The sequence below is a fragment of the Eumetopias jubatus genome, unplaced genomic scaffold (genome assembly GCF_037043125.1).
Source record: "Eumetopias jubatus isolate StellerSeaLion01/CBP00866 unplaced genomic scaffold, mEumJub1_p1.0 scaffold_1, whole genome shotgun sequence".
Lineage (NCBI taxonomy): Eukaryota > Metazoa > Chordata > Mammalia > Carnivora > Otariidae > Eumetopias > Eumetopias jubatus.
Genome location: NW_028274807.1, coordinates 200332538 through 200360394, shown reverse-complemented (window position 1 = coordinate 200360394; position 27857 = coordinate 200332538). Strand labels below are relative to the sequence as shown.

Sequence of the window (27857 nt, the reverse complement as noted above, 5' to 3'; positions counted from 1 at the left end):
AAAAACAACTGATCAAGGCTGGCTAACTCCATTTAAAAAGATACATGGTGTTCTAGGTCACTGACTATTTTTATCAATTCTATCCAGATCCAAAAGCTGGGGCACACCTTTAAACCAAAGCTGTGCTCCTGGGGTAATCAGGGCTCTCATCCACTCTGAGGTTCAGGGCCTTAGACCTGACTTTGCATCCCTAAACACCCCAGATCTCAGCAAAGCAACCTCTATGCAGCCGTTAACCATTTCAAGGCATGTCAAGCTAGTTCTGTTTTCTGTCTTACAGACTACACAGTTGCTACTAGCACTACTTACAGGGCATGGGACATTCCCTTATCTGTAGGGTTCTTAATGAGAACTCTTGCAGTTCCCATTACCCCAACTGACATGCTGGTGATGAGACTAGGTCTGCTGAAGATGTGCCCATTGTCCTCTAAGGTGACTAAAGCACCCATTACATGCTAGGCTCATTATAGAAACTTACCTCATTTGGCCCGTGGGATACTTTCTGTGAAGAAGACACTATTTTTCTCTCTGTTGCAAACAATGAAGCTGATTTAGGGAGGTGAGGAAACTCATCCAGGGCCAGGGACAACAAGCCACAGCTCCCAAATGAACCTCAAACTGTTGGATGCCCTCACAGGACCACCTCTAGGTCCAGGGTCTTTGAAACTAGTGCTCTGATACAGCACTCCTCCCCTGTACATGGGACATTTACCCTGGTGTGGGGTGCCTTCACCACGTATATTTTCTATTTATAACGCAGCCTCTCTTAAATAAAAGTTTAAACAGGTTGTTAATCTCTTTTTAGACAGATCCGACTCTGGGCCCCAACTGGACTCGAGGGTTAGGAATCAATAAGCTTTCCTATATGCAAAGAGACGAAAACCAAAGGTCCTGATTTCTCTCCTGGCACCACCTTCTCATCATCACAGAAGCCCTCAGGAGAGCATGTGCTGAGAAGGTTTCTAAGCTCCAAGGATGAACATATTCCAGCCATTCTAGACTCTCTCCAGAAGGTGGTGCTCTGAGATACTTGGCCACACCAGACCTTTCTTAGAGTCTACACAGACTAGTTCATACTAATCCACTGAAAAGACCTCTGGAGTAAGAGCAATACCAAAGAAAAGCTACTGTACTGACTCAGGGTCGGTCTGCCAGTACCCAAGCACAAACCAGGTACCATAATTATTTGTCAATGTACAAGACGCTCCTCATGGTCCAGGCTTTAGAAACACAATCCAAACCTTTCATTAAAGTATAAACTGTTTTAGTCGTCAGAGTAATGATAACACCAATGTGAATCCCTTTCCAACTCTGTTCAAAGTTCCTTAAGTGTATTCACATAGAAAAATCTCTCTCTCCAGGTATCTCTCTTACCCATCCCTACTCTAATAAAAAATCTACAACAAAAACTGGTCCTTCATGGCAAATCTACAGTATGGGATGCACGGGTGTGGCTGGAGGCCAAAAGGCCAGGTCAAGGTCTCCATCTCCTCCTCCCAGGTCCTCAGTGTATTCATTAGCTCCTGGGTATGATGTGGCACCTTGCCACCCTCCCCCCAGCACCTGACTCTGGCAGTCTGCAGGACACTGCTCCCTTGAGAATCATCATTATCTTGGGTAGAGAGGCAAGAAAAATAAGGCTAATCCTCGCCTGAGACAAGCTGATGACAGAAGAAACTGCCAAATATGAGGTGGAGTTAGGGAGACAACTGATTACCCTGTAGTGAGGTGGAGCCAGATTCTAGTCCCAATTCAGCCACTCGATTGCTTGGAGAAAATCTCCAAGTCCCTGGCTCCCTCTGGGTTCTGGTTTTCTGGTTTGTAAAATGGAGACAAGAGGCCTGGAGCAGACCTCTACTGTGTGGGTGTGTAATACAATTCGTGAGCGGTAACTAGTAGTTTGTTTTAATCAAATAGGAAAAAAGAGTAAATATTGCATTGCACGTAACAAGGTAAGTCCTATTTTGTGATTCTTTCATTTTTAAAATTTTTTTAAAAAGATTTTATTTATTTGACAGAAAGAGAGAGCGCACCCACACACACACACAAGTAGGCAGAGTGGCAGGCGGAGGAAGAGGGAGAAGTAGACTCCCTGCTGAGCAGAGAGCCTGATGCCGGGGTTCGATCCCAGGACCCTGGGATCATAACCAGAGCCGAAGGCAGACACTTAACCGACTGAGCCACCTAGGTGCCCGTTTGTGTTCTTTTATTTCAATTATGTTTTTAGTCTTTCAATATGAACATAAGTATGGCTTCACCATACCACATATTTCTCACATTTGGGGTTGCAGATGAAGAAGTGGAGCTTCTGTTCCAGCTTCCCTTATAGGCCGCATCTCTGTGGGAAAATGAAGGATCAAACTTCCAAAGGATTACACACAGATCAGCTCGCTCTCTAGTGGCCTCAACCTGGCCAGAAGAAAGAAAAATGCCCCAAATACCTGCTCTTTTTCACCTGCTACTCTCTCTGTCCCACATGTGGTTTGAGCAGAGGGATCTCTTAATGATTTTTAAACATCCACGGTCTAAGGCCCAGTTTCCCAGGAATCCTGGGGTATTAGTGGTTACTGAGAAGTCCATGCAAAATATGTGGACCTTGTGCCTAGGGAGAGGGGGAATAACCATAAAATACTGCCTTCAGATTTAGCATCTATTTTAGCTTTCCACATTGCCTCACATTGGTCCATGAAACTACAAACAGGTAAAGAAAACAGAATATAATTCATCCTAAGACAGGACACAGATTTCCTCCACAGTCCAGCTCCCTAAATCTGTCAAATTGGGTTAAGGATCTGCTGGAAACAGTGCCTTAATATTCTCAGCTTCTAAAATATTGCAGATATGGGCACCTGGGGGGCTCAGTTAGTTAAGCATCTGCCTTTGGTTCAGGTCATGATCCCAGGGTCCTGGGATGGGGCCCCATGTTGGGCTCCCTGCTCAGCGGGGAGCCTGCTTCTCCCCTCCCTCTGCCCTCCCCCTCGTGCTCTCTCTCTCTCTCTCAAATAAATAAAAGCTTTGAAAAAAAAATTTTTTTATTAAAGATTTTATTTATTTGACAGAGAGAGAGCAGGAGAGCACAAGCAGGAGGAGCAGCAGAGAGAGAGGGAGAAAGAGGCTCCCAGCTGAGCAGGGAGCCCAATGTAGGGCTCGATCCCAGGACCCTGAGAGCATGACCTGAGCTGAAGGCAGTCACTTAACCAACTGAGCCACCCAGGCGCCCCTAAAAAAAATTTAAAAATAAGTAAGATATTGCAAATAAAACAACTATGACTCAGGAAAACCCCTGAGCCCTTGAGCTCACACATCTAGAATTTAGTTAATGAGACTACAAATGGGGTCTGCTGGGGCCACTTACCTGCCTCAAGAAAAGCCCCAGGGTTGGAGAGTCACAGGGGGTGGTGTGAGGCAGACTAGCCTGATGGTGGAAAAACAACACTCACCATTCACACCTCCTCTTATGAGCCCCAGAGCCACCACCATTTGGCATCTGCACACAACCCACAACTGCACAACCCATGACTACACCACCAGGGTCAGTCACTGGAACTCTTAAACACTGTTGGTAGGAATGCAAAAAGTGGTACAGCCACTTCAGAAAACAGTTTGGCAGTTTCTTAGAAAGTTAAACAAATACTTATTTTTTTTTTAAGATTTTTTTTTTTTTTTTTTTTATTTGAGAGAGAGAATGAGAGAGAGAGAAAGAGAGAGTACATGAGAGGGGGGAGGGTCAGAGGGAGAAGCAGACTCCCTGCCGAGCAGGGAGCCCGATGCGGGACTCGATCCCGGGACTCCAGGATCATGACCTGAGCCGAAGGCAGTCGCTTAACCAACTGAGCCACCCAGGCGTCCCTAAACAAATACTTATTAATATGACCCAATAATCCAATTCCTATGTATTTGCCTAAGAGAAATGAAAACAAATGTCCACACAGACTTGTACATGATCATAGAGGCACTACTTACAAAAGAAAAGACGGTATGTTATGATTCCGTTTACATGGAATTCTAGAAAAAGCACAACTCTAGAAAGCAGATAAGCAGCTGCAGAGGTAGGGCAACAGGACTGACCGCAAAGGGGACTAAGAGAACTTTTAGGGGTAATGAAAATGTGGTACACTGTGGGGCGCCCGGGTGGCTCAGTCACTTAAGCGTCTGCCTTCGGCTCGGGTCGTGATCCCAGGGTCCTGGGATGGAGCCCCACACCGGGCTCCTTGCTCAGCGGGGAGCCTGCTTCTCCCTCTGCCTGCCTGCCGCTCCCCCTGCTTATGCTTGCTCTGTCTCTCTCTCTCTCTCGTTCTCTGTGTCAAATAAATAAATTTTAAAAATCTTAAAAAAAATGTTATACACTGTGACTGGGACAATAATTGTATGACTGCATAAATTTGTCAAAACTCATCAAATTAGACTTAAAATTGGTAAGTCTTATTGTATATAAATTATACTTCAATAGAGGGATTAAATTTTTTCTTACACTTTTTAATATACCAAATTTTCGTAAGTACATATTATTTAAATAATCAGAAACAAATTAGACTTAAAAAGGTCATATTAGCTGTTAAATAGCTTTGATATACAAATACTTTGGTTGAGATTTACCTTCCCATACATTCTAACTGGGCTCATTTGCCTCACACTGAGCATCTTGAGTCACTCCTGCCAACATGCCTGGGTCACCATCTTGGTCAAAGTAAGGACTCCCCCCTTTCTGTGAAGGCATTCCGAGATGGTACAGACTTTCAGAGACAGCCATGTTTTCCCTCATAAATCCATGACACCCACTGCTATATCTAAAGCCATCTGCTCATTCTGAAAGCCTAGTTTTTATCAGGGTCTTAATTTCAATTCTTGTAAAGTCAAAGCAAAAGCATCCTTTACACCCAAACAAGCAGAACAGAAGTATAAAGGTTCAATAAGCCTTTCTGTAAACCCATAAGGAAAGAAAAATCAGCATCAAATCTGCTCCTATTATACTAGCTTCCTTGTTAGTTCTCAAACATGCCTAGAATATACCTACCTCAGGGCCTTTGCACTTGCCATTCCCTCTGCTCGGTACACTCTTCCCCCAAGGTATCCTCTTGGCCCACTCTCTTACCTCCTTCAGCTCTTTATGCAAACATAACTTCTTTAATGAGGTCTTCCTTAGCTACCCCATCTTAAAGTGCCATACCTCCCTGGCCACACTCCCTTATACAACCCTGCTTTATTTCTCTTTAGCACTTATCACTACCATCTAACATACTGTATGTTTTCTTATTTGTCTTATTTTTTGTATCCCTCATCCTGGCCCCACCAGAAAACAAAGAGATTTCTGACTGCTCAGTTCACTGCTAAATCTCCAGAGTCCAGAACACCAACACAGAGTAGGTACTTCACAGGATGTGCCTCAAGTCACTACTGCGTCATGAAAACCTGCACACAGATCAACAGAGGACTCAAAAGGCACCCATGGCAATTATCCAAACCCACACCAATCATACAGTGAGTACAATTATTAAAATGAGGCATGCAACACACTTTACCAAATGTATTCTGAGCACCGACTGGTGTTAATTTTGCATTTATAATTCCCCATCTATCAAGTCTGCATTAACTGGGGAGTATAAATGAAGGACCCTGTACATGAACACTTATCTGGGACCTGGTAGTATGGAAACATTTCATGTAAACAAAGCTTAAGCTCTTAATGTAATGACAATCAATCTCTTGGAAAATTCTCTCTTGCGGAAAATCAGGAAAGAAAAGAATGGTCATTCAAGAATAAATTTTAAAAATGAGGCCCCCGGGGGGTGCTTGGCTGGCTGAATTGGTGGAGAGGGGGACTCGTGATCTCAGGGTTGTAAATTCATGCCCCACACTGGGTGTAGAAATTACTTAAAAAAAAAATGTAGGCTCAAGAAGGTTAAAATTCTATCATCGCTTAAAACAAATATACTAACTAGCATTCAGAAATTATGTGTTGGTACTGAGTTCACATCCCAAACACCCAAGGTTTTCAGGTTGCAAAGTTATCATTAAAAAATAATTATCCTGGGGCACCCGGGTGGCTCAGTCAGTTAAGTATCTGCCTTCAGCTCAGGTCATGATCCCCGAGTCCCTGGATCGAGGCCCGCATCAGGCTCCCTGCTCAGTGGCGAGTCTGCGTCTCCCTCTGCCTGCCGCTCCCCTTGCTTGTGTTCTTTCTCTCAAGTAAATAAAATCTTTAGAAAAAATAAAAAAATAAAAGATAATTATCCCCATCTTTTGCAGGCAAAGCAAAGAAAGGCCATGGGTTGTTGGTTTGAGTCTCTGCTGAAGGCCTCCTTCAGCAACACTGGAGGGTCTGCCATCCAGCTTTAAATGAGTTGTCTTAGCAAGACAATGCAGAAGGAAAATCATTCCTCACATGACCTGGACTTACCAGGAAGCTGGGTAACAGATGAGGCATAATTCCTGGTAACAAAATGAACATACAAAAAGGAGTTTTAGCAAAATAAAGCCAGGAAGGAAGAGGAAAGCTATCAATGTTTGCCTTGTGGGAGGCACCAAGGATAAGGGCTGACCAGACTGACCCATCTGGTTACAGGGCATCAAACTCCCACCAGCGTGCCACAGAGTTTAAGCCCCATCAGGACATTCCCCCTCCACCTTATTTTTAAAAAAGATTTTATTTTTAAGTACTCTATATACCCGATGTGGGGCTCAAACTCCTAACTCTGAGATCAAGAGTCGCACACTCCAACTAAGCCAGCCAGGCACACCCCGCCCCCATTAAGACATCTCTTATACGCCACTGTGAAAGTACTTACTCTTGTGTCTAGCAATAGAAGAGTGCATGACAGACTATCAGGATATTATGATAAGTTTGCTTATCAATTTTATGATTTTTAAACGATTTGAGAAAATGCTTACGATATCCTTTTTTAAGTGAAAGAAGCAAGATATAAAATTGTATAATCTATATTGTCTGAACTAGGTCCAAAGAATTACAAAGGAAAAGACTGGCAAAAAGTACCAGCTATGCCACTGAATCATATGCTTAAAAATGGTTAAAATGGTAAATCTTATATTTTACTACACACAAAAAAACTAAAAGTACCAGCTACTCACAGGGGTCATGGCTGCCTGCCCCCTTCCAAAGCCCTGTAGTCACTGCATTAAAAATGTTGAATGCCTTGAAGTCTCCCAGATCACCTACAAAAGAAACTCGATACAGGTTTCCCAAATTTGACAACAATCCTAAAAATTTACGTGGCAAAGATGAATTGTGAAGCTTAAATAAAGTGTTCTAAGTTGTCAATAACAGAAAGCAGATGGGCATCAGCCTAGGGGAGCAACTGTGTGTCCTTTCTATAGAACCATTAGAACATTGCTGTCAGAAGATGCAGTCAAAACGCCACCCCCAAAATGCAGGGGGAGAAGGTACTGCAGGTTGTAGTATTTGTCTGCTTTTTGAAATGTAAACTTCTGATTTCTTTTTTCAATCTAAACAAATACTCACTTTCTTACCGACTTGTTTTCGTCATTGTAAATTCTTCTGTTTAAAGATGGCAGTTATATATTTATAAATTATACATATTTATATTATATAAACTTCAGACAGCACAAAACCCAGATGTGCCCTGTACCAAGTGGTAAGACTGTTATCCCTTCTCTTTGAGTTGGCTAAATGTCCCAAACTTCTTGATATATTCTCAGACTCAAAGCATATGTTACCTTTATAATAGGGAGGGAAAATATTAGGGGTAAAAATAAAAGAATTCACTGAGACTAAAATAGGAAAGTTTTAGGCTCATCCACAAAAAAGCATTGCCCTAGCCCACACTGTGCTCAGAACTCCACTCCATGATGGAGAACCTGGAAGGTGGACCACATGTAAAGAAGTGAGGGTAATAACCCAAACCCACCCTGCCCTTAAGACGTGTACAAGGCACTGGAAGACCAGAGGAGGAAGTGACCAACTCCTCAAGATTCAATGACAATGGGATACAACCATGCCAGGGACTAGAGGCCAGAGCAGCCATTTATGGAGCAGTCTATTCTGTAACGCCCATGCTCTTACAACAGCCCTCTGGAGTAGACACCATGATTATCTCCCTCACAGATGGACGTACTGAGGTGCCAGGAGGTCACCATAAAAGGCAGCCCTCACTACAGAAAACAGGTGCCTGAGATGAAAGAGTTACTGCTAAGAATGGCTGGAATCATAGTCCTAACCTCAAAGGAGCTGCAGCCTGGCTGGCTGGCAGGGTGTCCGTCCACCCGCCCCCATGCCAAAGCAGCAGAGCCAGAGAGACCAGACACAGAAGCTCTGCATCGATTTGACACAGATGCCTGTGGTCCAACACTGGGCATTCATTTTCTCCCTCATTAACATTTTATTCTAGTTTTAATAAAGGAAAAGCTCTTAAGTTGTAGGTGAAATTATTTCATTAAAGCCACAATAACGCAGATCCTACCCCCAATGCTGAGGGACAAATAAAAAGCCAGATTCTGTTCCAAAAATCCAGGCAAGCTTTTCTGTAAGGGAAATAGCAGCCTCTCAGATGCTTCTCCTCTCTAGAACCACCAGCATGACCACACTGCCCGATCTCTCTGCCTCGGATCAGATTTCTGGAATGAAAGACTAGTGGGTCCCAAGATGGAAGGAAATGAGAAGGAGCTTTCAGCCTACCTAGAGGTATGTTCATCAGAGTTACACTGCTAGAATTACAAAATTTTAGCAACTTAAAGAGCTTTTTCTAGGGACGTCTGGGTGGCTATTGGTCAAACCTAAGTCCTGAGCCCACCCCTGGGGCCAGTGGGTGGAGTTGGCCCAACCAGCACTACAAGGACTAATCAGGCTTATTATCACAGAAGGAGAGAAGCCCCCAGAGAGAAAGGACTAACAAAAAAACTATGTCTGAGTGGCATCTCTAAATGCCTTTGTTTTCTAGGTACCCCTACTGTTAATAATTCCTTCAGTTAGAAACTGGTTTGATTCTTGGGACACCTGGGTGGCTCAGTCGGTTAAGCGTCTGCCTTAGGCTCAGGTCATGATCCCAGTGCCCTGGGATCCAGTCCTCCATTGGGCTCCTTGATCAGCAGGGAGCCTGCTTCTCCTTCTGCCTGCCGCTCCCACCACCCCGCCCCCCGATTGTGTGCTCTCTCTCTGACAAAATCTTTAAAAAAAAGCTTTTTCTAGCTAAAACTGTAGTGCCACTCCTTCAAGTAAATTGAAAATATTAATTCTAAGGTGTCATATGTCCTCTTTATCAGAATATCACATTTTCTTATAAAGAACTAAATGTATTTCATACACACACTAAGAATTTTCAGTTCTCCTTAAAAAGCCCATTACCCCTCTTTCAAGGGCAATTCTCCATTTCCAGTCTCCTCCTTGGTGCAGTCTATGACTCCCACCACCCTGTGGGAAATATACACAACAGAAACATACAGAAGTGACCGCCTCACACTGCAGCTGAAATTGCCATGAGTCTCAATTTGAGGGACTTTCCTACCTTGGGTCACAGTTCTCCCTTGTGCCAACAAGTAATGGTCCATTCATTGACTTTAGGCAAGATTATATGCTCTCTGCATGTAGTCAATGTTTACCCCTACTCATCTCCCAGCTGGCTCCCAAACCAGATGAGACATATGAACTCATCCTCTGAAATACAGGGAGCCAAAAATGATTCAGTCCTCATGGGCCGCCACGGAATCCATGCAGCCCTGACCTGCCTAGGCCAGCACCCTGAGTGCTGTACCTGCTGATGGAGGGATCCAGGTGTGTCCTGCACTGCACCAGGTCCTGTGTCCAGGGGGTGCAATTTCCTCCAGGGCCTTGCAAAATCTCACTCGGGTAAATACTCTCCTTAAGGGTCTGCGAAGTGGCCCAGCTCACAGCACCAATCTGGAAGCTTTTTTTTTTTTAAGAATTTATTTATTTATTTGACAGAGAGAGAGACAGCAAGAGAAGGAACACAAGCAAGGGGAGTGAAAGAGAGAGAAGCAGGCTTCCCGCAGAGCAGGGAGCCCGATGCGGGGCTCGATCCCAGAACCCTGGGATCATGACCTGAGCCGAAGGCAGACACTTAATGACTGAAACACCCAGGCACCACTGGAGACTTTTTTTTTAAAGATTTATTTATTTGAGAGAGAGAGAGTGGGGGTCGGGAAGAAGGGAAGTCTCAAGCACTCTTGAGCCCAATGCCGGGAGCCCAGTGCTGGGCTCAATCCTAGGACCCTAAGATCATGACCTGAGCCAAAACCAAGAGTAGGATGCTCAATCGACTGAGCCACCCAGGCGTCCCCCAATCTGGCAGCTTTTATCACAAACCATTCTGCAGTCAGTGTTCCTCCATGACCAGCCAGAAAAGAATGAGATACGGGTGTGAGAAAATTCCTGACACTGGCACAGGTCACAACACTATGCCATTTGCCAGTCATCCTCCAGAAATCCTGAGATTTCTTTCCAATATAAAGCATAGCAAAATATTTACAAATTTCGAGGAAATCAAGTTCAAACACACCCACAGTTCTGAAGCTAATCAGATGCTGACTCCTTCAGAATCACCCAGCTTGTGAGAAGGGCAGTGACTTCAGTCACTCAAGAGCACATCTAAGGACTGGGAAGGAAGGCCAATGGGGCACTTGCACTTTTGACATCTTACCTCTTTGTTCCCTTTCTTTGACTCTATACAAAGAGCCTCCAGTATTTTTAAAGTAGAAACACTCTTTTGAGAGTGAGATGAACCATTCCTGGAAGAGAAGCAGCCTGTCCCCTCCTTTGCCAGCCCTCACCTGCCCTAGACCTGTTGGCCACATCCATCAGTATTTCAGAGCCCAGAGTCTGTCAGCTGCCACCTGGCACCTCTGCAAGGTCCACTCTTCCAAATGCTCCAGGACCCTCCATCTGAGGCTTACAGTCCTCCCCTGGCCTCCTAAGGGAGGTGCAGCATCCCAATCAACCCACAGGCCCTGACATGCAACCCTGGGAAGGTGCTGCTGTGTCTTCCCATAAGGCCTAGCACAGGTGCCAACAAAGGGCAGGGACAGCTCAAAAGACCTGGGGAAAAGACACTTGTGTTTCCATATTCTCTGATAAGTACACAGAGCAAGAAAAACCCAAACAATTAGCAGGGAATTGGCAACCAACTTCACTATCTCTCCCCCAGAGGCACTCACCTCAGAGAAGAGACACTGTTCATGGAAGGACACCTTTCATGCCTTACATGAGTAGAGCATAAAAGCAGAAAACTTGAAAATGTTCATTAAGAACTAATTTAGGAAGACTGAATCTTCAGGAATGTGCAATTAAATGGTTTAATAGTGGTGTATGTTTTTCCTGTCAGGTTGTTCAAGCTTATAAAAAATATACCTTCGGTGGTCAAATACACTATATCCACCCTTCCTCTTCCTTTGTTGGGTAACTCCAGGCAATCCCTCAAGGAAACAGTCTGTTTCTGTTTAGCATGAGAACCAACAAGTGCTGGTCCACACACCTCCACAGAGCACACTGTAAAAGAAGTTCAAGCGAGACCTCTACAGAGACTTAGCATCACTTCTTGCTCATGAGAGGGGAGGAATGAGCTAAGGTGCAATCCACAGACACCATGTTTCAAGCACATTAAACAAATGGGCATCAGCGTGAAAGCTGGCAGGCTTGGAGCTAGGTTAATCCTAAGACAAATGTTGCTGCAGCCTTAGCAATGACGCCAAAGTTGTATAGGCCTGGGATCTCAATCCCAGATAAAAAGGCAGGGAGAAGGGATACAAAAAAAATTCATATCTAGAGTTAGTCTTACACTTGTAAAACAAAAATAATCTATTATTCTTATAAAATAAGCTTTGAAGGGAGATGCAAGATTTTTACGTTCCCCAAGAGAGTAAGATGGGACTCGCACAGTCCATGGGGCCTCTCATTTCTGAGTGTGCAGCTGGGGATAGAGAAGCCTGGAGAAGAAACAGCAGCACCAGCCAAGTGTTCTGTCTTCCTGGTTTCTAACACATCCTACTTCATTAAAAGAAATATTTTAATCTTCCTTAGACTTGGGATTGGATACTCAATTTCTACAACACGTATGAGTGTCCCAAGTAAGATAAATGGATGAATATGTAGAGAGAATAATACTAAATGATCTCCCATTTTGATCCATTATGACTTTCAGTTAAAAACATTCACAAGAGTTAAAATGAGCCAACAAACCCAAAGAAAGTTTTGTGCATTCTCTACAATAGAAAGCAAACAGAAGAGGCCCAAGAGGCCCAGACTGACTCCAGCTATCCCAAGGAGTTTATGACAGCAGGTACTGGAACTCCACCTCCAAGCCACAAGGGCTTCAAAATCAACCCAAAGCCTGAAACTTTTTAGTCCAGAGTGGGATGAGATCATCCTGGGAATGAAAAGAACACAGGTGAAAGACCTAGCATAGTGAGGGTCCCATGAACAGCTCCTGGAGCTGTTATTTCTATCTTCCAGTGGGCAGGGGGCTGTAGGTGCTGACCATATAACTTCAGCAACAGCTACATTTCATGAACATTTAAAATCAAATCAAGGTACAACTTTTCTGTTTAACCATGTGTTTTGCTACCTGTTCTGACCTAGAGACCATATTTAGGAGCTATCATCCTCCCAAACATTTCAATCTTAACTAAATGGCATCTTAGTGGCATGAAATACAAAAACTCTTTCTTGTTACCAGAATATTAACTTTTAGCCACCATATACTGATAATGCTGGTGCATCACCACAGCTTAATCCTTACTTGTAGGACTGAGTTAGTGTAATTTCAATTAGAAGAGAACCCTATTTATGAAAATTTACACTAAAAAACAAATATACAGGGGCGCCTGGGTGGCTCAGGCGGTTAGGCGTCTGCCTTCGGCTCAGGTCCTGGGATCGAGCCCCACATCGGGCTCCCTGATCAGTGGGAAGCCTGCTTCTCCCTCTCCCATTCCCCCTGCTTGTGTTCCCTCTTTCGCTGTCTCTGTCAAATAAATAAATAAAATCTAAAAAAAAAAAAAAATACATACACACACACACACACACACAATCTTGAAAAAGACTGGAGAAAATGTCTATAAACAGAAAAATGAATCCAAGGTGCATCTGAGCTAGATGTGGACTACAGACAGTCATGTCCAACGAAGTCTTTCTGGGTAAGATGTCCTCATTTCCCCTCCAACCTTCCATGTAAAGTGGCAAAATGGTAATGTGCTACAGCCTCCCCGGACCCAAGGCAACTACCTCTGGGGCATACCACCACGACCAACAGCAGGAAGAGCTTGCTTCCTCCCTCCATCCCCAGGGCTTAACCAAGTGCAGTGGTGACCTTTAAAACAGGTCAAAGTGAGGAGACTTTCAGGAAGACTGAAGGGCCAGTGGGGAGGGGAGCTATACAGGGGATGAGGGATACAGGATTCCTTTTGGGATGCGTTATATGGTATGTGAACTATAGCTCAGTAAAGCTGTTATATAGAAAAAAAAAATCAACACAGTAACAGGGTCACACTGAAGAGATCACAACCAGCTCGGGGTAGAGGGTTCAGTGATAATATCACATCTCCACCACTAAGACGTGAACATGAAGTGCTCAGGAGGAAAGCACCTCCAAATGTGGCTATGAGAAGAGCAAAGATGCACACAGACAAATTGGAATAGAACTAATTCTCGAAATATGTGGGTAAAGAAGTCTAACTTCTAAAGGAATACATTGTTTTAGATAATAACTGTGTATGTGCAATTAAAAATAATAAATATTGTAGGAAAGTCAACTTCCAAGTACATCTCTCTAAGTTTATACACTTTTAAATGGTATCAAAAAATTCTTTTAAATCTCTCCAGCAAATTCTGGCCTGCCTTGTCCTGGGGTATACATAGTGCTTTACCTCCTCTTAGTGTCTGTCTTCATCTATAAACCAGGCATGGTACAGTTTTACAGAGGTGGTCTGAGGCAGAAACAAGAGTAAAAAATCTAGCCTCCTGCCTGGGTGTCCTCTGCCCTACAGCTCCTCCAAAGAGTCCACTGGGAGATGGAGGTCACAGGAGGGACCCGACAGTACTAGGGGATAAGGGCATACTAAGCTTGCACTCCTGGAAGGAGAGTGAAGAGAGAAGTCTTCAACGGCAGGCAGAGGAACAGAGTGCCACGGGACAACTTGCCTAGCATTTAAAAAAAAAGATTTTTAAACTGGTTACAAGTATGATAAAATGACCACCGTTATTAGTTTGGGGTCTCTTCTTCCCGCAGATTTTCTTCCATACACTTTTCTATTCTTTACATAAACAGGATCAGCCTGTATGTATTGTTTTGCTTTTCTCCCCCCAGGAAAATCAGCTTTAGTTTTCTCACCTTTTTAAAAAATTGTGATGAAATATACACAACATACAATTTACCTTTTTAAGCTATTTTGGGGTATACAGTTCAGTGGCACTGAGTACATTCACAATGTTGTGCAACAATCACCACCACCCATCTCCACGACTTTTTCATCTTTCCAAACTGAAACTCTGCACCCATTAAACAATAACTGCCCTCGGGGCACCTGGGTGGCTCAGTCGTTAAGCGTCTGCCTTCAGCTCGGGTCATGATCCCAGGGTCCTGGGATCGAGTCCCGCATCGGGCTCCCTGCTCTGCGGGGAGCCTGCTTCTCCCTCCCCCACTCCCCCTGCTTGTGTTCCTGCTCTCGCTATCTCTCTCTCTGTCAAATAAATAAATAAAATCTTTAAAAAAAAACAAAAAACAATAACTGCCCAGTCTCCCTACCCCCAAACCATTGGCAACCACCGTTCAACTTTCTGTCTCTATGAATTGGACTACTCTGGTTTCTCATACAAGTAGGATCATTCAACATTTGTTCTGTTTTGCCACTTTTCCCCACTAAACTATATGCCTTAGCCATATCTCTGTCTATACAAAATTCCTTTCAAAGGCAGCATATTATTCACACAAAATCATAATGTATTTTTAACTTCCCTACTGACGCTAGTTTATTACAGTAATAATGCAATGAGTGTCCTTGTAGCAGTCTCTGCACTCTTGTGAAAGTGTTTCTGAAGGAAAACTCCTTAGAAGTAGAAGAATTGCTAGGACAGAGCATAGAGGTTGCACCCACTGTTCCACTCTTCCCTGTAATGCCTGTGAGCCACCAAGGATTGTGGAGCAGGGTGGTGACATTTTCCGTAGGGAAAATTAACCAGGCAGAGAGAAAAAGGAAAACCTGGCTTCACAGACGCCCAGCAATCTCTACTGTAGTGCCATGGGTAGGACAGTGGCAGCAGGACCCAGCATTTACTGGGGACTTCTGTCTACATTCTTACTTAAAAACAAAGCGACAAATAGCAAACAAAGAGACAATTCTTAGACACATTAGAAGCATATGTGAAAAAGGAGGTTTGAGAGAAGAAAAAATTTTAAGCTTCTTAAGAAAAACCGTGAGTGCTTAGAAAGCTCTCAAGCTACTCTGTTATATGTTATGCCATAGCCATGTTTCAGGTAACTTTGTGGGCTCATGAATTTAGAATCTGGTTATTTGAAGATGTCAAAACCAAAGGTGAAAGAGGAGGAGGCAACACTACCTCCGCAGTCCCGAGCCTGGGAGTTTGCAGGAGGAAGGAGATGATAGCAGGAGCACCCCCAACAGAACCGCAACCTCTAGGTGGCCATGAGGATCAACACCAAGCTGGTCTCTCCAGCCTCTCCCAGAATGGGCTTCCTTCTCTCATGGGTCTCTCCTCCTTCATCCCTGCGGCAGGAGGTGGGAAAGAGTCCTGACAGCTCTTAGGCTCTGGGGCCCCCAAGACACGAGGGCTGCCTTCTCCAGACACCTGTCCCACCTGGAATGACCTCCCCACACTCAGTGGCACACTCAGCAGGGCACAAGTTCTCCTGCCTTCTTCAATGTACCCAGAGAGCCTGGTGCCCAGCCCCCACAGGGAATTAAGGAAGGAAGAGGGGAGAGTAGAGAAACAGGATTTGGTAGGTGGCTAGGTGTACCACCCTGTTCTTACCCTTCAAGGAGTAACTGACCCCCTGGAGAATCTGAGACATCTCTGGGCCTCTCCTGAAAAATGCACCGCTCACTGAACTCTACAGACTGGGGTGCGGGCACCTGTGGACCCTATCTTCAGAACCCAATACAAAGAATCAAATTAGAGGGATGAGTCAGATACTGAGCCTTCCCACGTCAGAACAAGGATGCTTGGTTCATGAAGTCAGAAACAGCTCAGAAGACAATGAGTTGAGCTACAGACACTTAAATATAAGGGGATGGTCAAGCACTCAAGAAACATTCAGCAGACAGTTGGGAGCAATGGGATTGAAGCTTGAGTGAACCTAACCTGCAAACAGATTTGGGGGTTACCTACAAAGAGAAGACAGAAGACACTCTGAGAGTAATGTGCAAAGAAAGAAGAACACTGGGTCAGGGCCCCCAAAGGTGTGAACTGCCTGTGAGCAGGTGGTTGCAAGGTCAGTGTGAGAGAAGGTCTGTAAAGAGACAAAGAGGCAGAACATCTACACCCTCCTGGAAGTCACGGAATCTCCTCCCAGTTTCACATGGAAAATCTAGGGCTCAGTTTTTGGACTACACGACACAGAGGGAAGAGGAGCGTCTTGCACTGTGTGGCCCTTTAGGTCCCTGACAGACCTCAGAGTTCACAGTTTGGGGCTCAGTTATGCGTGAGCCTTGGCAAAGCCTTCACAACGTCTTCATTGAAAAGATATATAGGAGCGACCCCTTCAAACCCAGCCACCATAGTCAAAAGGTATCAAGCAAAGGAAGTGATCAGCAAAAGCCAGCATATGGGAAATCCTAAAGGATAAATGACAGCTGCTTCAACAAAACAATTACAATGAGCCTATATAAATTTAAGAAACAAAAGAGATACTTCAATCAAATGCAATGTGCAGACCTTATTTGGATCCTGATACAAACAAATCAACTGTAAAAAAAATTACAGGAAAATCAGAGACATTTGACCATAACCAGATATTTAGGTGGAAAAAAAGGTATTATCATTGGTTTTTAGGCAGACTAATGGTATTGTAGATACAATGGGCAGCTCAATGAAATACTTATGGAAAAAAACACATCCTGGGGCTATGCCACTAAAAAAATTCAGGTTTTGTTTGTTTGTTTTTAAGATGGGGGGAGACAGGCAATGAAGTGAAACAAGATCAACTAGGGGTTGGTAACTCCAACTGGTGATGGATGACAGACCCAAACCAACTGTTCATCAGCTTAGAAGACTGTCTTTTCCTTCAAACTCTGAGGTGGAGTGTAAATTCACTTTTTGGGGAAAAGGACCTTTTCTTGCTACCAGAATATATTGCAAAATACTACTTATTACTTTTATTACTCAGTATTCAAATAGGCAAAAAAAACAAAAACATGCTTTAAAATGTAATCACACAAGAGAAATCATCTGCTTACCTTCCACTGTATAAAAATGTGTTCAATTTGTTAGGGCGATTATCTCACTAGGTAAAATAACTTCACTTAAAGGGAAAATTCTTCCCCAGAGCATCCTCTTTATGAACCAAACAATGGAAAATTTTCACCTCAGCAAGCTGGCCTCCAGGGCTCAGGCTCAACCCTGTTGCCTAGATACCAGTGACATCTCCAGTGCTTACAGAAGACTCTGGCACCCCTCTGCAAGGGAGACGGGCTAAGGTTCATCAGTCAGCAGTTGCTCCTTCCTTCCTTCCTTCCACTGCTCGGACAGACACAGGGATGGTATACAGTGTACTGGTCTGTCACTCGTGAAGCTCCAAAGCACAAAAGAATTCTATTACATCTGCTAAAGTGGTTTTTACAATTATATCAACTCTGGTGCTGGTTCTCGTGCACTTGATTTCTAACAATTCCTGTGAATTCTACTCTAAAGTTACAAAGCATATAAATCAGTTGGAATAACAGTTAACAGTTCAACTGACTTTTTCTCCAAAGAAAAAGTTACTAAGAGATCAACTGGCTTTTTCTTTTTTTCTTTTTTGTTTTTTAATTTTTTGTTGTTATGTTAATCACCATATATTACATCATTAGTTTTTGATGTGGCTTTTTATTTTTTTTTTTTACGATTATTTATTTGAGAGAGTGAGCGAGCGAGCGAGAACAAGAGAACACAAGTGGGGAGGGGCAGAGGGAGAGGGAGAAGCAGACTCCCCACTGAGCGGGGAGCTGGATGGATGAGATGATGCAGGACTCCGTGCAGGGACTCCAGGATCATGACCTGAGCCAAAAGCAGACGCTTAACAGACTGAGCCACCCAGGCGCCTCTTAACTGGCTTTTTATATGAAATATGATAAAGTATTCATTTTGATGGCTTCTAATTCTGCAAGTGGCTAAAATTAAAACAATAACACCACCATCCTGAAACTTCTCTTTAAATACTTGAACACCAGGTTACAGGATGCAATTACACAAACTCCACAGCAGCAACCAATGTAAATAAGCATCTGAGTTCATTTAAAATGTAACCCTGCTAAAAATGCAAATACTGCAAATATTTTAAATACGAGAGTTCATCAAATTACTGTAATCATGGTGCTTTATAAAAAAAAAATCATAGACCTGGTGAACTGGAACATTTTTGTTGACGCTTTTCAAAAGTTTCAGTATTTTTTCTTAAAACTATTCTTTCCGAAGACTTTATTTTATTCTTGTTTCACGTAAATTTTACTACCAAAATGTTTCATTCCAAGCAGTAACTAGTCCTACTTCCCTGGTATCTAAGAGCACTAGGTTTTACTGTTTTCTACATTTTGTTTTCACGTTTGGACTCATTTTTCTGCTAGTGCAGCTTCCTTAACATAGGAACATAGGAAGCCGATTAATACCAATCATTAGGGTGGGAGGCAAAAGCAGTCTTGAAGCAAATAGGAAAGAAATGAAAGCTCCACCCACGGTGAAGCTTACCACTATTAAAGAAGCCGTCCTCTGATCCATTTTAGGACTTTTGTGGATAATAAGATGTGCAGATTGCCTCACCAGACACCAGCTGATAGGCCCAACTGGCATTCAACGCTCAAAATGGCTGCACATCTGCCGGCCCCAGGTAAACAGCACCTGAGGCGGTGGGCCGGCTCCTTCACCCAAAGACTCAAGGAGAACCCCCCCCTCAATAACCCAGGAGCCCATGGACTCCGCTGTCTTGGGAAGCAGTGACCCTGGAGATCTTTCCCCCACAAAGACCTGGAGAGACCTCCTCAATGACCGGAGGGAGATCCTGCACCGCCAAGATACGCGGGAGACCCCCTCGATGACCAGAGAAGATTCTGTCTCTCAAAATCAGGGGCGATATTCTCCCCCCAGTAACATGAAGAAATAATGCCTCTCTCAAATGACCGGGGGATATCCGGCCCCATGGAGACCCGAGGAGATCTCCCCGCCCCCAGGATCGCAGGGGAGCCCCTCCCCAAATAACCCGGGGACAACCCTAATGACCAGAGACCTCACCCCCGAACGGCCCGGAGACACCCTCCTCCAAATCTACCGGGGCGGCAGAGCCATAGGCTGGACAAGGCGGGCGTTACCTGCGGCCTCAGCCCGTCCCGCGGCGCTTCCGTCCTATTGTTTCTCTCCCATCAAGATGGCGGCGGCCGCGCCGAGCCCCACCCCCCGCGCCTCGCTCCCGGAGCCCCTCGCTATTGGCTCGCACCGGGAGCCAGGCTCGTGGACTGGGCAGCCCGAAAAGCGCTGTTGCTAGGGCGCCGGGATCCCTGGCAGCAGCTTCCGGGAGGGGTGGGGCACGGAGCGGGGCCAGGGATGGGGCGGGGCCTTGCCCGCCTTCCAGGGGGTTGGATGGCCAGGGAGGTCCGGTGGGTGGTTGGGGGGACAGATGGGCTTTGGGCTTTTGGGTGCAATGAGGGATCCCTGGGTGAACGGATGGCTCAACCACCTGTCCCATTTTTCCAGAGTCCGAGGGGTTTCTTGGGATGTGGACTTTTCAAGGCTAACATTGAGATAGTGCAGCAAACTGGGAATTTCATCACCCTAGCAGATGGATGGACAGAGGACTAGATGGGGATGGATGGAAAGATGGACAAGAGAGTGACTGTAGACGGTGAGTAAAGGAGTGGTTATATGCACAGGTGGATAGATGACTAGATGTGGAGGCGTGGACAGAGGAATAGCTGTAGAGTCTTCTGGCGACTGGTGGATGAACCTGTGTCCAATCTAGGTCCTACCAACCTCCACACTGCAGGGCTTGTCTGAGGCTCATTTGTCCTGGGTCCTATGGGTTGGCCAGAAGAGCTCCCACCTCAGTGGATGTCAGTGAGAAATTCGAGGGAGGAGGGAGGTGCCACTGAGAGTGGACGGAGTCTCCTGATCTCTGCTTTCTGTAAAGGAGGCCAGCATGGCAGCCCTGTGCTGCATGTGCACTGGGGGTTTGCAGAGGTGTGGATTCATGCATATGCTTACTCACTCAACAGGTATTTATTGAGCACCCACACTCTGTGCTGGAAATATAGCAGTGAACAAAAACAGTTAAAAAGGGGGGGAGGGGTGCTGCCTTTATGAGAGTGGGCAGGAAAGACTTCCTGTGACCAGCTGATCTCTCCTCTCCTGGAAGCACCTTTCCTGTGTGTTTCAGGCCTGCATGCCCTCATGCTTCTCACCTCACTGGTTTTTCCTCTTTGCCTCCTCTCTCTGTCTACATTCTCTCTCTTATAACCTTATCCAGGTTCATGGCTTCAAATTCCACCTGCATGTCCATCACTCCCAGAGGTGTATGTCCAGTCCAGACAACTTACTGAGTGCCAGACTCAATGCCCAGCTGTAAACTAGGCATCTGCACTGACTTCCACTTGGCATCTCAAACTCAACTTGTGCCACCCTCGCTCTGGCTCATCCCCCAAATGCACTCTACCTCACCTCCCCCAGCTCAAAAGGATGGCTGCTTAGTCCTTTCTATTGCTCAGTCCAAACGCCTCTTGACTTACTTACATTCAAGAAGTCCTGTTCCTTCCATTGCATCATCTACCCAGAATGAGAGCACTTCTTGCCAGGTGCATGGCTTCTACCCAGTCCAAGCCACCACCTTCTCTCCCCAGGGCAATGTCACAGCCACCTCCCAGTCTCCTGCAGCAGCCCTTGCCACCGTCAGTCCATTCTGCACACATCAGCCTGTGAATACATAAATCAGAATCCTTCATGCCCTGCTCAGCCCTGCTCAGATTCCTGAAGTAGCCCCTCCCCAAGGAAAAGTCAGAGTTGGCAGGGATCCTATGATTCCCCATTGCCTCTCCGGCTACATGGGCTCTGTTTATCTCCAGCCCTACTGCTCACCAGCCTGAAGTTTCTCACACATCACACCCCATGCACTCTCCTGGCTCAGGGGTTGGGCTCCAGTTGTTCCCATACCTGCAATGCACTCTCCACAGATTTCCACAGGACTGTACCCTAATGCCCTCGAAGCCCCTCATTTCAGACTGCAACCTGAAACTTTCAGCCAGCACATGGGATCACCTTTATCCCTTTACCCTGCTCTACTTTTTTTCATAGCAGTTACCTTTCTTATGGAGGCATTTATTATCCTTATATGGCATTGCCTGGCTTCCTCCACTAGAGTAAGGGCCCTGTGAGGTGAGAATCTCTCTATTTTAGTCATGGATAGATCCTGAGCACCTCAAATACCAATAAACTCCAGAAATACCTGTTGGCTGACTGAATAAGAAGGATTCCATGCGGTATTAAGTGATAAGGGCTATGGAAAAAAATTAAAATGGGGCAGTGGAAGGTTGGGGCAGAATGAGAGTGTTCTGGATCAAGGCTAGCCCTGGGTCAGGCCCAAAGGCCCCCACACCCAGCAGGATTGCTAGGAAGCCCAACCCAGCTTCTGCCCCTGTTCCCTGTCTGTAGCCACAGAATAAAAAGAACCCAACAGGCACCAGTCATTCAAACCCTCACAGGTAAGTACTGCCCTACCTTCCTCTGCCCACCCACTCTCCCATTCCAATACTCCTATGTGTGGGGTTGAGACTGGAGAGGCAGGGTCTCCCTGGGGAAGACATTAATTCACTCTTATATTTCTTCCATAAGTACTGACCTGTGCTAGGCACTGGGTACATAGCAAGGATGGACACAGCAAGAATTTGAATGATTTATAGAGTCCTTGCCCCACAGTGAGGAGTGTGGGGAAGTAAAGGTTGAATATAACAGTAAAATAAACAACTTAAGGGGCACCTGGGGGGGCTTAGACAGTTAAATGTCTGCTTCGGCTCAGGTCATGATCTCAAGGTCCTGGGATTGGGCCCTGCTTAGAGCTCCCTGCTCGGCAAGGAATCTGCTTCTCCCTCTCCCTCTTCCCCACCCCCCCCACTAGTGCTCTCTCTTTCTCTCTCGAATAAATAAAAATCTTTAAAAAAAGATTTTTATTTATTCGAGAGAGAGAGCATGAGAGGGGAGAGGGTCAGAGGGAGAAGTAGACTCCCTGCAGAGCAGGGAGCCCGATGTGGGACTCTATCCCGGACTCTGGGATCATGACCTGAACCGAAGGCAGTCGCTTAACCACTGAGCCACCCAGGCGCCCTTAATAAAAATCTTTTTTAAAAAACCTTAATTATGGGCAGTGTGAATAATGGAGAAAAGGAACCACGATAATGTGCAGAGTATGTTGTTTACATCCAAGGCAGCAGGAAAGGTTTATCTGAGAAGGGGCCATCTGAGCTAAGATGAACCTAGAGGCATGGCTGAGCAGGGAAAGATCTAAGAGAAGCCATTCCTGAAAGAAAGCATAGCAAGTGCAAAGACCCCAAGGACAGAGCAAGTTTGACATGTTGGAGGAATATGAAGAAGGTGCTTGGGTCTAATGGAAGAAATAGCTCAGAGCTCAGTGGAAAGCTCAAAGACATGAAGGAAAGACCAGAGATCTGGAGACCAAATCCAGGAATCCTGATGTGCAACCAGGAGTTCCAGAGGGAGAAATGGGGATGGATGAAATAGAGGCATGAAGCAAATGAATTACAGAAGAAAACTTTTCTGACATGAAGAAAAACGTATTGTCTGCAGATGGGAGGTATTGACCTCATTCCCAAGCAGTATGGAATGGAAAGATGATAGTAAATTCTTAAACTCCAAGGAGAAAGAGAACATTGTACAAACTCACAGATAGAACAAGTTGTCTACCAAGGAGGAAGGGCCAACTGGCCTGAAACTCTCCCCCATAACATAGATAAATTATCTGCTACCTATACACAGTAAAGGGTCAGTCCTCATGCCTGAAGGGGGGAGGTAGCTGTTAACGGAATGGAAAAAAGTAGTAGAATTTCCAAATTACCAAGGGAAAAAATGAAATGAATAACATCTTAGAGAAAAGGGGAAAGTAGTAGGTAGTTGGTAGTTTCATATAGTTCAATTGGATAAAAAGATAAAATCACAAAGTAAAAAATAATAAACATAAAAGAATTATGGAATGGCAAACATCTTTGTCATACTAAATAAGGATACCCTGATCCCCCATTAAAAACCTAGAGACTGGGGTGCCTGGGTGGCTCAGTCGTTAAGCGTCTGCCTTCGGCTCAGGTCATGATCCCAGGGTCCTGGGATCGAGCCCCACACTGGGCTCCCTGCTCAGTGGGGAGCCTGCTTCTCCCTCTCCCACTCCCCTGCTTGTGTTCCCTCTCTCGCTGTGTCTCTTCCTGTAAAATAAATAAATAAAATCTTTAAAAAAAAAACCAAACAACAAAAAACCTAGACACTGGGTTAGAAAGATAAAAAAAAAAGATACATACTGTTTATAACAAAGATACATGAAACCACAAGAAAAGTAAGGAAAAGAAAAGAAAAGACTGAAAATAAGGAGTGGGCAGAGAGAAAGATCAGGCCAGCACAAACTAGAAGACAGCAGGAGTAGCCACATGACACCAGAGAAGGTAGGATTTAAGGTGATAGGCATTGAGAAAAATAAAGAGGGTCATTATCTAACAAAAGGCACAGCTCATGAAAAAAATGAAAAATGTAAAATAATCATAGGCCAACATACACCAGATACTAAAACCACTTTTTGTTTCAATCAGGAGCTAGACAGGATTGGTATCAACACTATTATCATTACACAATGCTTTAGAGTTCTAGCAAATGTAATAAGACAAGAAAATAAAATGTTATAAATACTGAAAAGACCGAGATTGCACTCTTTTTAATGTAATGAACGGAAATCTAGAAAATCCAAAGGACTTTCTTGAAAACTACAATTAATAAGAGAAAATGTTAAGTGATAAATACAAGAAAATATATTAAAAATTCACTATAGGGGTGCCTGGCACAGTTGGTTAAGTGTCTGACTCTTGATCTCAGCTCAGGTTGTGATCTTAGGGTCATGAGATCAAGCCCCACATTGGGCTCTGTGCTCCACATGGAGTCGGCTTGGGATTCTCTCTCCCTCTCCCTCTCCCCCTCCCACTTGTGCTCTCTCTCTCTCAAATAAATAAATAAATTCTTTTATAAAAAATAAAAATTTACTACAGGGGTGCCTGGAGGACTCAGTCAGTTAAGCATCTGACTCTTGATCTCAGCTCAGGTCTTGATTTCAGGGTCATGAGTTCAAGTCCCACGTTGGGCTCCACACTGGGTGTGGAGCCTACTTAAATTCTTTTTTTTTTTAAATATATATATTTTTTAATTTTATTTATTTTTTGAGAGAGAAAGAATGACAGAGAGAGAGAGAATGAGAGGGGTGAGGGTCAGAGGGAGAAGCAGACTCCCCGCTAAGCAGGGAGCCCGATGCGGGACTCGATCCCGGGACTCCAGGATCATGACCTGAGCCGAAGGCAGTCGCTTAACTAACAACTGAGCCACCCAGGCGCCCCTTAAATTCTTTTTTTAATTTACTACAAATAACCCCCTAGAAATCAATAAAAATGAGAAAAATATTAAATTAACAATGACAGAACTATAAAATATTGGGGAATAATTTATTATGAAAGGTATAGGAATTGTACTGAGTGGGAAATTTCCTATAGGAAATCATACTAGGAGTCTGAGAGGGAATGGGGTCAGGATTCATACATCACTTGAGACTGGACGCTTGCCATCCTGGACAAAATCTGGATTTATTAGCAAAGAAGAAGAAAAAAAAGGATTGGGAGGCAACCAACAGAATGGTCAAGTATATCAGAAGGCAAGGAATGCAAATCAGAGTGAAAATGTAACAGTGGCAAAACTGTGGAGAGAGTAAAAAGATGAGTGGTTGCCAGGCATTTGAGGAAGAGGGAGAGAAGAACAGGTGGAACACAGAGGAATTTTTAGGGTAGTGAAACTGTTCTATATAATACTCTAATGGTGGATATACGTCATTATACAGTTGTCAAAACCCATAGAACGTACAACAAAAAGAATGAACTCTGGGTAAAATCTGGACTTTGGTTTATAATGGGTCAACATTGGTTCATTGATTATAACAAACATACCACACTGAAACGGGATGGTGAGGGAGGCTGCGTGTTGGGGCAGGGAGGGGATGTATGGGAACTCTCTATACTTTCCACTCAATTTTCCTGTGAACCTAAAACCACTTTTTTTTAAAAAAAACTATTAAATTTTTTTTAAAAGAGAAATGAGCCGTCACTTTATATTTAGTAGACCAGCAAATGTTAAAAAGAGCCGCACCAAATCTTGCTTTCCAGGATGTAAGGAAAACATTAAACATTAAAACAAAACATTATTGACAAAGGTAAGACTGGTTACAGGTTTTTTTTTGGAAAGCAATTTGGCAAACTCCAGTAGAATAAAAATGCATATACTTTTGGACCCTATAGTCCCAAACTTTGGATTCTCACTTATAGAAATAAGAGCACTGGATGTGAGCTATATGGTCAGGGATATTTATTCCTACATCACATACAGTGAGAAAAAACAATTGCAAAGTGATGGCCCATCCACAAGGTCCAGGTTAGAGACATTCTGGTATGTCCACACTGTTCTGGCTATTAATGCTGTGTAAAAAAATTACCTCAATTTAGTGGCTTAAAACAGTAACATTTATTTTGCTCACAAATGTGCCATTTGAGCAAGATTTGGGGGCTGCATCAAGATTCTTTGCTGCATCAATCTGGGCAGCTTGAAAGCTGGGGCTGCGATCACCAGAAGATCTCTCACGTGACGGGTGTTTAATGCTGGCTGTCAGCTGAGGCAGGAACACACACACATTGGCCTCCATGTGCCCTGGGCTTCCTCACAACATGGTGGCGAGGTTCCAAGGATGATTGTCCCAAGAGAGAGGAAGGCAGGTTGGAAGCTGTATTACCTTTCCAACCCAGACTCCGAAGTCGCAGCGTCATTCCTGCCTCATTCTGGTCATTAGAAGCAAAGTCACTGAGGCTGGGATGTATGTTCAAGGAGAGGGAAATTAGACTCCACCTTTTGTGCGAGGAGGATCAAAACATTGAGGACAGGTTTTATGTCACCATCGAAAAGGAGGAACTGGAATACCACCACCTGAATTTGAGGGCCTGCAACAAGTTGAGACGAGTGAGAAAGATGCAGAAAAGTGTGTACAAAATGATCTCATGTGTATAACAAAGACAAACCACTGTGTAAGTGTACATTGGATACCTCGTACAACACGGGTTTGAACTACACTTATTTGCATATTTCCCCATAAATACAGTATAGTACTGTGTATGGATTTTCTCTTCCTTATGATTTTCTTTCCTCTCTAGCTTATTGTAAGAATACAGTATATAGGGCGCCTGGGTGGCTCAGTTGGTTAAGCGACTGCCTTCAGCTCAGGTCATGATCCTGGAGTCCCGGGATCGAGTCCCACATCAGGCTCCCTGCTCAGCAGGGAGTCTGCTTCTCCCTCTGACCCTCCCCCCATCTCATGTGCTTTCTCTCTCATTCTCTCTGTCTCTCAAATAAATAAAATCTTTAAAAAAAAAAAAAGAATACAGTATATAATACATACAACATACAAAACAGGTTAATCGACTGTTTATATTATTGGTAAGGCTTCCAATCAACAGCAAGCTATTACGTGTTTGAGGAGTCAAAAGTTATACATGGATTTTCGACTGTGCAGAGGGTTCACATCCTTAACCCCTGTGTCATTCAAGGGATATATTATATTATATATACACACACACACTATATATATATATATACACACACACACACACATATATAGCCGCAGAGGGGGGGTTATATATATTGAATGAGTCATATATATATATATATATATATATATATGTATACCTTGAACAACACAGGGGTTAGGGATGAAATATATATATATATGGGATATAATATATATATAACAATTATGTAAGCAAGGAGAAACATAGGAACATGTATCTTTTTTTTTAAGATTTTATTTATTTTAGAGAGAGAGCACGAGCAGGGGGAGGGGCAGAGAGGCAGAGGGAGAAGGAGAGAATCCCAAACTGAGTGCCGAGCCCTACCCAGGGATTGATCCCAAGACCCTGAGATTATGACCTGAGCCAAACCAAGAGTCAGACACTTAATGGAATGAGCCACCCAGGTGCCCCAGGGAATACGTATCTTGTAATGATGATTTTCCAGAGAGCGATGGTGATAGAAGGGAGAGGCAGGGGTAAACAAAAGAGGAAAAGATAAAGATTGTGCTAAAACCCAGCAGTTAGGATGATTCTCCCTTACGCATTTAATTACGGGTGTTTATATCACTGTATGAAGAAAGTGGTTACCTATCTATTTATTTGTGGTTGTGTTGCTGTTTTTAAGTCAGCTCTACACCCAGTGTGGGGCTTGAACTCCTAACCTTCAGATCAAGAGTCACAGGCTCCACCAACTGAGCCAGCCAGGTGCCCCAAGAAAGTGGTTTTTCGGAGAGGCATGTTTAGGTGGTGACGATCAAGAAACTTACCTTAGAACCTTAGAACTCAGGACGGGGAGGGAGGACTGGCTGCAGAAACACAGA

The 27857-nt window shown here is 44.3% G+C and overlaps 1 protein-coding gene across 4 annotated transcripts in view; it reads right to left on the bottom strand.

Moving 5' to 3' along the window:
* Positions 1-19647, bottom strand: part of IP6K2 (inositol hexakisphosphate kinase 2) — a 30482-nt gene extending 10835 nt beyond the window's left edge. For 2 of the 4 annotated variants that reach the window (XM_028124453.2, XM_028124452.2), the window contains exons 1-2: positions 19495-19647; positions 7087-7170 (exon numbers count right to left, since the gene is read on the bottom strand). The gene's annotated coding sequence lies outside the window, so the exon portion shown is untranslated. The remainder of the gene's footprint in view (positions 1-7086; positions 7171-19494) is intronic. The other 2 variants (XM_028124454.2, XM_028124455.2) reach the window with 1 other exon arrangement.
* Between the last annotated feature and the right edge of the window lie 8210 nt (positions 19648-27857).